At 50.8% G+C, this 11,483-nt stretch overlaps 1 long non-coding RNA gene and 1 pseudogene across 1 annotated transcript; both read left to right on the forward strand.

Moving 5' to 3' along the window:
- Window positions 1-6,407: 6,407 nt before the first annotated feature.
- Window positions 6,408-7,377, forward strand: LOC136388874 (uncharacterized). The gene is made up of 3 exons (XR_010748217.1): window positions 6,408-6,455; window positions 7,041-7,184; window positions 7,282-7,377. It is a non-coding gene; the product is annotated as an uncharacterized lncRNA (long non-coding RNA).
- A 121-nt stretch (window positions 7,378-7,498) lies between these two features.
- Window positions 7,499-9,879, forward strand: LOC136388876 (ferritin heavy chain pseudogene; annotated as a pseudogene).
- Window positions 9,880-11,483: the final 1,604 nt, after the last annotated feature.

An 11,483-nucleotide genomic window follows, 5' to 3' on the forward strand; every position in this document is an offset into this window, starting at 1 on the left:
GGATTGCCACAGATACCTACACATCCATGCAGAAACCCACAATGAAGCAATGTCACCTGCTTTACAATGTGCTGAGGTTTCTGTGCCGACCCTACTGGTGTGAGGTTGGGGAGCACCTGTGGACAGGAGACAGGGAGCCTGGTCTGGGGCCCACCAGGCCGGCTGGGAAGTGAGATTCATGATAAACGTGTGGTCTGCAGACCAATCTAGGACCTTGTTAAAATCCTTTTTAAAAAAAAATTTTTTAGAGAGATAGACAGGGACAGACAGATAGGAAGGGAGAGAGATGAGAAGCATCAACTCATAGTTGTAGCACCTTAGTTGTTCATTGATTGCTTTCTCATATGTGCCTTGACCGGGGGCTCCAGTTGAGCCACTGATTCCTTGCTCAAGCCAGTGACCTTGGGCTCAAGCCAGCGACCTTGGGTTTCAAGCCATGACCTTTGGGCTCAAATCAGCGATCATGATGGGGTCATGTCTACGATCAGAGGCTGATTAAAGTCGGTTGAGGCACTAGGCGTAGAAGAAAATATTGAGCCCCTTAAAAAAAAAGAGAGAAACAGGGAAAATAAAAATACATGTTAACCATATTTTTAAATAAATAAAAAATATTATGTACTATTAATGTTAAAATTGCACATGTGAAACCAAACTTGGTGTCATGAGAAAAAAGTGTAAAGTTGGGGTTTTGCGGGGCCCGTCAGAAGTCAGGGCCCAGGGCACGTGCTCGGTGCGCCTGCCGTTAAATCCGCCTCTGTCTATGATCCCACACTCAAGCTGGTAACCCCACGCTCAAGCCGGAGGAGCCCTTGCTCAAGCTGATGTCCTCAGGGTTTTGAACCTGGGTCCTCAGTGTCCCAGGCCAAAGCTCTATTCACTGTGCCACCAACTAGTCAGGCAAGAATCTTGAAAAATCTCTCTCACACCCCATTCCAGACCTTCTGAGTCCGAATCTGAATTCAATAAGATCCTCAGAGCATCAAGACAGATAGGAGGGACGTGGATGGAGCTGCTCTCCTTGAGCAGGAGGGGCTGGCCCTGGGCCTGTTCCCATGTCTCCAACCTACTCTCCTAGTAGGTTGCTGTGCCTCCTGTCTCTTCTATGCTTGGGAGTGGTGCCAAGGCGTAAGGTTATCCAACCCAGCCTCGGAAGGATAGGCTGACCCCCTCAACCCTCTTCTAGAAGAATATTAAAATCAGGGTTCCTCCTAGGTCCTTCCCAGGCTTCCGACAGGCTGGAGGCTGGAGCCACTTCAGGGCTCATGTAACTGGTAGAGGGTGCCTTCCTTCAATCCCCTTCCAGAAATGTGTCCATACTCACTTGTGATTCTCCCACCCAGCATCAAGGCAGGCTCCCTGCCAGCACTCTAGCTGACCTCTGCTGCCTGGAGTGAGGTGTGGGCTCAAGCCCTTAGGACTGTGGGAGCCTGAAGCCTGGGCCAGCGCACCCTCTGTCTCACTGCTGAGTCTAATTTTAGGACGGCCTTGACAGCTGCCTCAGCTCACCCTGGGTCAGTTCCCAGCCACTCAGTTGGAGTCAGTTGGGGTCAGTTGGAGAGTGGACCAGGCCAGCCCCAGCTTTGGCTGCAACAGATAAAACTAGAATCCTTAACCCTCGACCACCATCTCCAGGAACTGCCTGGAGAGTACCCCTTCGTGGTGACCAGCAGGATAGGATGGAAACTGGTCCTGTTCTCAGTCTCTGCAGAGAGACAAACCAAATCCCATGGAAACCCAGAAGTCACAGGGATCAGGGAGCTCAGGTCTTTAGAGATTCTCTAGCTCAGATCTTGAAAAAAGGCAGAGGGGGCAAGGTCTTGGCCAGAGTCACAAACAAGTAATGGCAAAGCTGAGTCTGAAGCACAGGTCTGTCTCATGATTCCCAGCTGGGTTCCAGGGCTGGGTAGAAACACAGAGGGCCTGGCATCTAAAATAGCCCATGAAGGTCAATCCTGGGCATTAATGCCTTTCTGCCTGGAGGGTGCAGAGAGGAGACCCTTCTCAGGGTATCTCCCTGATGCCAACCCAGTATATACTTCTTGATCCCCCTTGCTGTGTTCAGCTGTCAAGGGTTCAGGAGCAGGTGGCACCTGGGATAACTGATAAAGGAAGGATTTTACCCTCTGAAGACAAAGGAATGGGACCCTTGCCCTGTCACCAACATTCTGGTCCCTCATTTCCTCCCTGGTGAAATGGATGTGGTGAGACATACAGACTGGTTGGGAGGACAGAGGAGATGAATAGAGGGTGAAGAGAACACTGGGAGCTGTGGAGTGAGCTGTGCCCACAGGGCTGCCAGCCAACTGAGAACTGAGGCTCCCACATAGGGTATCTGGAGCCTGAGTGGTTCCCACAGACTTCACCCTATTTCCATCCCCCACCTAGCGATGTTGCAAGAGGAAAGGGAACAGGTCTTGAAGCTGGCCTGGGTAAGAGGCAAGGAAAACGCAGGCGGGGATCACAGAGGGAAGCGGTGGTTCTCCCCTCTGTCCCCCAGCCTTTGTTCCTTCTGTTGCCTCTGTTCCTGCTTCTTGTCACACCCTTCTCACTGCTGCCCCCACCTCTCTGGCTCCACTCCTCTCACTATTTTCCTTGCCTCCTTAGCTCCCCATTCCTTCCTCCCAGCTAATTCCCTAACCCTGGAGCCCTGTGCCCTGGCCCTGTGATTTCCTGGGCTTGTGTCTGCAAGTGGGAGTGAGGGTAAGCGCATGTGCACATGGGACTTTGCAGTACATGGCTGGCACTCAGTAAATACTTAATAGCTCACCTCAAATCCTTTTGAAACAAGGCTGTGTGTTTGTGAATAAATAAATAAATACTGACTCTCAAAGCACACATATGCACCCTGAGAAAAACCTTGTTTATCCATTCCCCTGAGTAATAAGTCAATTCCTACCATGGACTCTCCAGATGACCAAAGGTGGAGGAATCTACGTTTTAGGAAGGAGAGAGGCATTCTGGGTGGAGGAAATGCCTTGAGCAGAGGCTGGAAGCTGGAAAATGCTCAGCAGTCAGTGGAACAGCATTGTGAGATGAGCTGGCGAAGCTGGCAGGGTCCAGATCAAAAAACACCTTGAATGTCAGGCCAAGGGACTGAGTTTATCCTGGGGAAATGGTGAGCCATGAATCAATTTTGAGCAGGAGAGTGATGAGGCTGGATTTGACGACGGTAGGCTCTCTAACTGGCTGCTGCCTAGAGCATGAATTGAAGGTAAAGAGCAATGTGTCAAGGAGCCCTCCATTTTCAAGGTTCAGGGAGTGAAGAAGTATGGGGCTTGTTGGTCAAATAAGTTTGTAAATATTAAAATCAGGGTTCCTCCTAGGTCCTTCCCAGGCTTCCGACAGGCTGGAGGCTGGAGCCACTTCAGGGCTCATGTAACTGGTAGAGGGTGCCTTCCTTCAATCCCCTTCCAGAAATGTGTCCATACTCACTTGTGATTCTCCCACCCAGCAATATATTGTAAATATGATATATAGGTTTGCTCGCTTATAGTTTGCATTGGGTGTGGGGGACAGGCTGTAAGCAGGCAGGGTTGTTATAGCCTAAGGCTTAGTTTCAAAACTAAGCTTTTCCCCACACCCTTGACTATTGCATGATGTGGGGTGATGCACCATTATGCCTCAGATAAGTAACTTTGTATCAGAGACTTCCTTGTTTGTATATTGGATTAAAGGTTTTGATTTCTATACTATAAAATGGGCAGAGGAGCCCATGCTGGAGGAGAGCAGAGAAAGGCCACATGGAGGAGAGGAGAAGCATCCAAGATGGCGGAGTGCTAAAGGAGAAACCAGTTTGTGCAGAGTTTGTGTACAGAGAAGGAGATGGGGGGGAAAAGTGAATAAGGCTGGTGAGCTAGAAACCTTTGATTCTAGGAAACTCGGATAAGTCAGTGGCTTTGGGAGCCCTGAATGGAAAGGGAAGTGTTTTCCCACTGTGTGTATTTCTTGTCCCCCAATGTGCAAGCTAGGATTAAAAGGTAATGGCCCACCAGTTCTTGGCTCCATTGTTTCATTACTGTCTGTCCCAATTCAAATGTGAACCTGCATGGGCCAGGTGACTACAGGCTTTATAGGGCTGCTGAAGGTGAGAAGTGGAACATCCCCAGGATGTCACAGAGGGATGACAGGATTGGATGACAGATGGATGAGAGAAAGGAAGAACCGAGAGGAGACTCTGTGTTCTCAGGTTCCTGGACCAGGTGACCAGCTGGCTGGAGATGCCTTTGCTGAGAAGGAGAGAGGAGCAGGTCTGGGGGAAGATGCAGAATTCAGCTTTGAACATGCCAGGGAGAGTATGACTTGAGATGGAAACAGGACAGAGGCCTGGGCCAGGCATGTCTGGACAGATCCTCTCTGAGCAGCATTCTCTGAATGACTTCGAAGTGTCCCAGGTACCCCCAGAACAGTCCCCCAGGTCCCAACCACTAATGGTCTTCAACACAAAACCTGGACTTGGGCCCCAGAGGAAGACAAGGGCTAGAGACAGCAAAGAGTCTGACCAGAAAAAAGGGGAGAGGTTGGGGCTTAAGGATAAAGGATACCTGCAGGGCAAGGCAGGCGTGGCTGGCGCAGAGGTCTGGGTGGAGTAGGAACAAACCAAAGTGGGCTGGGTTAGTAGACTTTAGAGATCAGTCAGTCCAAGGCCATCATTGTACAGACAAGCAGAAGGAAGCCTGGCAAAGGGTGGCGGCAGGCCAGGTAACACGGCAAGGCAGACAGATCATCAGCTCCCGGCTTAGGGCTGTCCTCTGGGCCACACTGGTTGGGAGTGGTCAACTGGGTGTGACTCTGAGATTGAGCTCCCTGGCTATGCCCAGGTGTTATGGGCTTGTCTGGTTTAGAGGGGTGTGCTGGACTATCACCAAGCAGCACCCCTAAACACACTGTCAGTCTATCTCTTGCTATTACGTTCTCAGTCCCAGGACTGCGGCTCGGCTGCAATTGGAGGAAGAAGCCACAGACCCTGACCTGGAAAGCTCACATTCCGGCTCAGAGCTGTGCTCCTGGGAGAGGCGGTGCAATGCATGTCGTCTGCGGACAGGACGGTGGGAGCAGGAGGGAGGTCTGGGGCTCCTGGGAGAGGCCGTGCAATGAATGTCGTCTGCGGACAGGACGGTGGGAGCAGGAGGGAGGTCTGGGGCTCCTGGGAGAGGCCGTGCAATGCATGTCGTCTGCGGACAGGACGGTGGGAGCAGGAGGGAGGTCTGGGGCTCCTGGGAGAGGCCGTGCAATGCATGTCGTCTGCGGACAGGACGGTGGGAGCAGGAGGGAGGACTGGGGCTCCTGGGAGAGGCCGTGCAATGCATGTCGTCTGCGGACAGGACGGTGGGAGCAGGAGGGAGGTCTGGGGCTCCTGGGAGAGGCCGTGCAATGCATGTCATCTGCGGACAGGACGGTGGGAGCAGGAGGGAGGACTGGGGCTCCTGGGAGAGGCCGTGCAATGCATGTCATCTGCGGACAGGACGGTGGGAGCAGGAGGGAGGTCTGGGGCTCCTGGGAGAGGCCGTGCAATGCATGTCGTCTGCGGACAGGACGGTGGGAGCAGGAGGGAGGTCTGGGGCATTATGTAATGTGTTCCACACAAAGTGAGATGTAATAAGGGCAATTTCCTTCAATAAATGCTTATTCGGCACCTACTCAGTGCCAGGCTCTGTTCTGGGATCTTGAGACAGTGAATAGGATTTATGTCAGTATTTAATTGGAGACTGACAATAAACAAATACATAATATAATATCAAGGAGGGAAAAGTGAGATGGAGAATCACCGAACAGTGTAGGGGTGAGCAATTTCAACAGAGAACATAGAGTGGTTATTTGCTTGTGACCCTGATAGTCTGAGTAATTTTGGCCAAGTCCCTGCCCAGACCCCTGCCTCAGTTTCCCATTGGAAGGTCCCACCTGGCCTGGCTATTAGAAGGGGCAGAGAAGGATGGGCAGGCAATTAGCCATTTGGAAGACCAGCCTCTCCCACGAGGTCCAGCCCCACGTACCCCTTGCCCATGAGACCCCCTCCACCCAAGACGGCTCAGTTCCTCCTGGCAGGAAGTCTAGAAGGAGCTGAGGAACTGGGGCCTTAGCACTGCCTTAGATCTAGCCTGGCAGGTAGAGATGATTCGCCTTGGGTGTCAGGAGCCAGGGAACTGCCTGCACTGGGGGGTTGTGTCAGAGCAGAGACATGGAGACTCACTTCCTTGTCTTACCTGAGAGGGCCCTGGCCTTTCTAAAGGGTCCTTCTGCTCTCCAAGAGGCCCAGCGTGCAGCCAAGATGTTGCAAGGGGCCCAAAAGCTTGCCAGCACCTGTTTCCTCTGGGCCCCAGTCTCCTAGTCCACATATAGGGGAGCGATGAGGCTTAATTATCTTTAATGCTTCATCCTGGTCTAAATTCCTGTTCTGTTGAGTATGTTGCAGAAGGCCTAGGACCTTACTAATGGTTCCCTGGAGGCTCAAGGCAGAGGTGAGTGGCAGATTCTGAAATGGGGAGTATGTTGGGAAAACGGTTGCCAAGGTAGGCAACAAATAAATTTTTAGTATAAGAATGCCCCAGATATTTCTTATGCTAAAGATTTGTTCATTGTTTATCTAAAATTCAAATTTAACTGGGTGACTTGTATTTTATCTGGCAACTCCAGGTAGGGAAGGTGATTTGAGCTGGGACTTCAACAGAGGAAGGTCCTAGACTTTCAGATGACCAGAGTTCTGGCCACCTATCTTACTGCTCTTTGGGTCTCTAACCCATGGACTTCTCAATGCCTTGTTGGAAGGTAGGAGGATGAGGGAGGAAGAACCTGGAGCTGGGGGTTCTACACTAAGAGTGTAGAGAGGCAGAGAGGCCCTAAGGCCCCAAAAGACAGAGCACATGAACTCCTCTTCCCCTGAATCCAGCTAACCTCACCACTGCCCCTCCCAATCAGGCCAAGAGGCCTCCCCACCATCTCCTGCACAGCCCACAGCCATTCCTTCCCCCACCCCTCCATTTCTGTCCCCTTCCCTCCTATACAAGCTCTACCCACTGCAAGAACCTTCTGTTGCTACTCTGCAGTCTCAGGACTGCCTCTTCTGAGTTCTCAGAGTGCTGTCAGACTCACTAGAGCCATTCAACCAACTGAGCACTCTCTATATAGCAGATTCTGGACACACACAGTGAGGAGGACAAACACAGCCCCGGCCTTCATGGAGCTCACAGGTTAGTAGGAAGACAGGTACACAAGCAATCACAAAAACGGGAAGGTAAGTGCCCTTCCGCAAGGACTGAGGTGGGGCCCATGTTCTGTTTTATTCAGATTCTACCACAAGCAGATTTCAATAAATATTGGTGGAAGCAGTCAAAGTGCTGAGAGGAAACAGAGGAAGGAGGGACTCCCGGGGAGGAAGTTGGAAGAAGGACCTTCCAGATGGAGGGAAGCGCCCAGGCGAGAAGGCATGGCGTGCATGTGCAGGGCACACGGAGAGAGGGCTGTGGCTGGCATGGATGAGGATCAGTGCAGCCCAGGCTGAGAGGCTGCCATGCAAAGAGTTCACACTGGGCAGGCCTGTCAGGTGCTGTGGGCCCATGGCCTGGGGAGGCTTCGTATCATGGTATGCCACTCCTCAGAGAACGGCCTGTCCTGTGAGGTTCTACCTTTCTGGAGGGCAGCAGCTGGGTCTTCCTCTTCTCTCACGTACTCTAGGACTAGTCTTAGAACCCAATACAGGAGACGGATTGATAGATGTGGTGGATGGGCCCTTGAAGCTGCCTGAGAGAACCAGTCACACCACACTGTTCTATACCCTAGGGCATAGAATACTGCTGGGGCCATTTTAGTAGGTGATCATAATGTCTCAGCAATATTAGGAAAGATGAGTGACTTTCTGCCCTACATGGAGGCCCCTGTGGCATTTCGCATGTTTGCTCAGACCCCTTCATAGCCATGGTCTGGATGGGGCAGTAACAGTGATAGACGATGTCTACCTACCCATCACAACTCCTAGTGAATGAGCCAGGTCCCCTACAGACATAATCTCCAGTACCAGATTAAAAAAGAAGAAACTGAAGTTTAGGAAGTTTAGGTACTAGATGTTTAGACTAATCCAGGATTTTAGCCCAACGCTGAGGCTCCAGCTCCATTACACTTTGCTGCCCTTATTTTTTAAAATAATCTCTGAGATGTTGCTTATTTTTGGCACTCAGAAAGTCATTCCAGTTTTATGCCATTTTGATCTTTGCTACTTATGCTGCAGATGCCATCAATGCTGTTGCTTGTCTGTGAACCTCTCCAGTGGCCTTTGCCCAGAAGCAGTACACTAAGAAAGGAAGCAAGAACGCAGGGATGAGGCTGGCTCCTCCTGGGGTTCATTGGCACTTTCTCTGAGTGCTCCACCCTTCCTTCAGCTCGCAGCCCTGCCCTGCCCTGAGTCATGCAGGAACCCCAGCACTCCTGGGACAGCTAGGCCCTGTGCATACAGCATGTTCTTGCTCAGCAATCCAGGCTCACATCATCCTCTCACACATCACCCAGGAAGTACTTCACTCTCTCAAGGTATCCAACAGCCACAATCTGGGCCTACTGCTAGGCAAGCTTCTTCCTGGGGTGCAGTGTGCCACATCTCCCCTGCTAGACCACAAAGGCCTTGAGGACAGTGTGAACCCCAACAAGGAATGTATCTGCCAAAAAGGACTCCCATGGTTAACTGGGCCCAAATTCATCTCTGACGGAGACTTCTCCACACTGCATTTCCGGGAAAAGCTACTGACTGAGTTTTTAATCTCTGGCACTGGAGTTCTGCTGAGTCAACCTTTATAAGAAAGTTCCTGGTATAATAGTAACTAAAGGACTGAGAGACCAGATTTATCCAATCAGAACTGTGCAGCTATGATCTTATTTGCATCTATACTGACCATAACAACCAATCAGAATACATGACCCTGACCACTCAGGGCTGTGGGATTTGAACCAATCAGCTGTGCAAATTTGGATTTCTCATTTGCGTAAAAATGGACCAATTGGGAACCAGAGTGAGAACTTTATAAAAGGCAAACTTTTAGCATCCAGCAGAGTCTGTGTTTCCCTGTCTGCAAACTACTCATCTGAATAAAGTTTCTCCTTTTTCCCCACCTTAAACTAGGAATTTCAATTGACAAGAGGCACCTTGCATTCTCTCATTTGTGTGCTCAATAAGCTCCTACTGAGAGCCTTTGCAGAGAGTTGCCATGGTTTCCTGCTTCAACAATGTTTGGGTAGAAACCACACTGGATACTGACCCCAGCCTGCTGCTCAGAGCCAGCCCTCTGCCACCTCCTCACAGTATCCAAGGATTGCCTCAAGGGCCCCACCACTGCCACCTCTCCTACGCCACCCACCATGATGACTGAGTCCCCCTCATAGGTGCGCCAGAACTACCACTAGAATTTGGAGGCCGCCATTAACTGCCAGAGCAACCTGGAGCAATATGCCTTCTATGTCTGCCTGCCCGTGTCTTGCTACTTTGACTGTGATAGTATGGTTTTGAAGAACTTTGTTAAATATTTTCTTCATTAGTCTCATAAGGAGAAGGAACATGCTGCGAAACTGATGAAGCTGCAGAACTGATGAGGTGGGCAAATCTTTGCGGACAGCGAGAAACCAGACTGTGACAACTGGGAGAATGGGTTGAATGCAAAAGAGTGTGCATTACACTTGGAAGCAGTGTGAATTGGTCACTACTGGAATCGCACAATTGGCAACTGAGATAAATGACCCCCATTTGTGTGACTTCATTGACACATGACCTGAATGAGGTGAAATCCATCAAAGAATTGGTTGACCACGTAACTGACTTGTACAAGATGGAGGCCCCTGAAATCTGGCATAGCAGATTATCCCTTTGACAACCACATCCTGGGAGACGGTGATGAGAGCTAAGCCTACTGCTTTTCTCATACCCAGTGGGGTGATTACCCTGGTAACCAAAGCAGTGCATGCACATTAGGGTTACCTTTTCTGTAAGTTGTATTATATCATCTATTTATGTTCTTTCATTTATATCATTCTTTCAAATAAAGTAATTTGGTACCCCCCCAAATAAGTACCTACTGTGTGCTAGGCACACTGCTGGGTGCCAGGGTACAACTGGGGCTTATATACCTTGAGATTTCTGACTGTTTTGCCACTCTGACTGTCCCTGGATGTACTGCCCAGGCCTGTGCACAGTCCACCAACTAAAGGGCTAATGTCTGACACATCACTGACCCTCCAGAAACTCAGCCCACATCAACCCATGTCTTGGACCTCCTGGTCCTCATTGGCTTCTCTAGGTGTATGCCTGGTGCAGGACTAGTCTTCACAGAGGTGGATGTAGGCAGTTACATAAGGTAAGCTGGCGAATGTAAGGTACAGTTGGGTGCACAAGACTTTGAGAGACGCTCTGCAACAGTCTCCTTATCAATAAACCTTAGAGTCAAGTTTGGCTATGAATAAATCCCTTTCCTTTTCTTCCACTGGCTCTAAGATCCAGCCAGCTCTCTCTCTCTCTCTCTCTCTCTCTCTCTCTCTCTCTCTCTCCTGGCTTCTGTATCATGATGGACTTTGTGGCCTTAGTTGGCAAGTGCCACTTCCCAGGAGCCTATGGACTTCTCAGCTTTACCCAAGAACCTTGACAGAAGTCTGAGACCTTATACCAGGTACTGTGCTAAGCGCATTACATGAATTATCTCATCACATCTCATCCTCCAACAATCCTATAAAACAGACATTATTATTATCCTTATTTTACAGATGTGGAAACTGAGAGTCATAGGAAAACTGAGGGTCGTATTATGCAGAGGAATGTTTACTCATTAGAGAAGGATATGGCCTCTGGTTAGGGGGTGGGAGCACCTGTGGATATTATGTTGGATTAAGATATTTTACTAGCCCTGGCCGGTTGGCTCAGCGGTAGAGCGTCGGCCTAGCATGCGGAGGACCCGGGTTCGATTCCCGGCCAGGGCACACAGGAGAAGCGCCCATTTGCTTCTCCACCCCCCCCCCTCCTTCCTCTCTGTCTCTCTCTTCCCCTCCCGCAGCCAAGGCTCCATTGGAGCAAAAATGGCCCGGGCGCTGGGGTTGGCTCTGTGGCCTCTGCCTCAGGCGCTAGAGTGGCTCTGGTCGCAACATGGCGACGCCCAGGATGGGCAGAGCATCGCCCCCTGGTGGGCAGAGCGTCGCCCCATGGTAGGCGTGCCGGGTGGATCCCGGTCGGGCGCATGCGGGAGTCTGTCTGACTGTCTCTCCCTGTTTCCAGCTTCAGAAAAATGCAAAAAAAAAAAAAAAAAAAAGATATTTTACTGTTGGCCCTGGCCGGTTGACTCAGTGGTAGAGCGTCAGCCTGGCGTGCAGAAGTCCCGGGTTCGATTCCCGGCCAAGGCACACAGGAGAAGTGCCCATCTGCTTCTCCACCCCTCCCCTTCTCCTTCCTCTCTGTCTCTCTCTTCCCCTCCCGCAGCAGAGGCTCCAATGGAGCAAAGATGACCCGGCTGGGGATGGCTCCA

The sequence above is a fragment of the Saccopteryx leptura genome, chromosome 1, assembly GCF_036850995.1.
Source record: "Saccopteryx leptura isolate mSacLep1 chromosome 1, mSacLep1_pri_phased_curated, whole genome shotgun sequence".
NCBI classification, from domain to species: domain Eukaryota; kingdom Metazoa; phylum Chordata; class Mammalia; order Chiroptera; family Emballonuridae; genus Saccopteryx; species Saccopteryx leptura.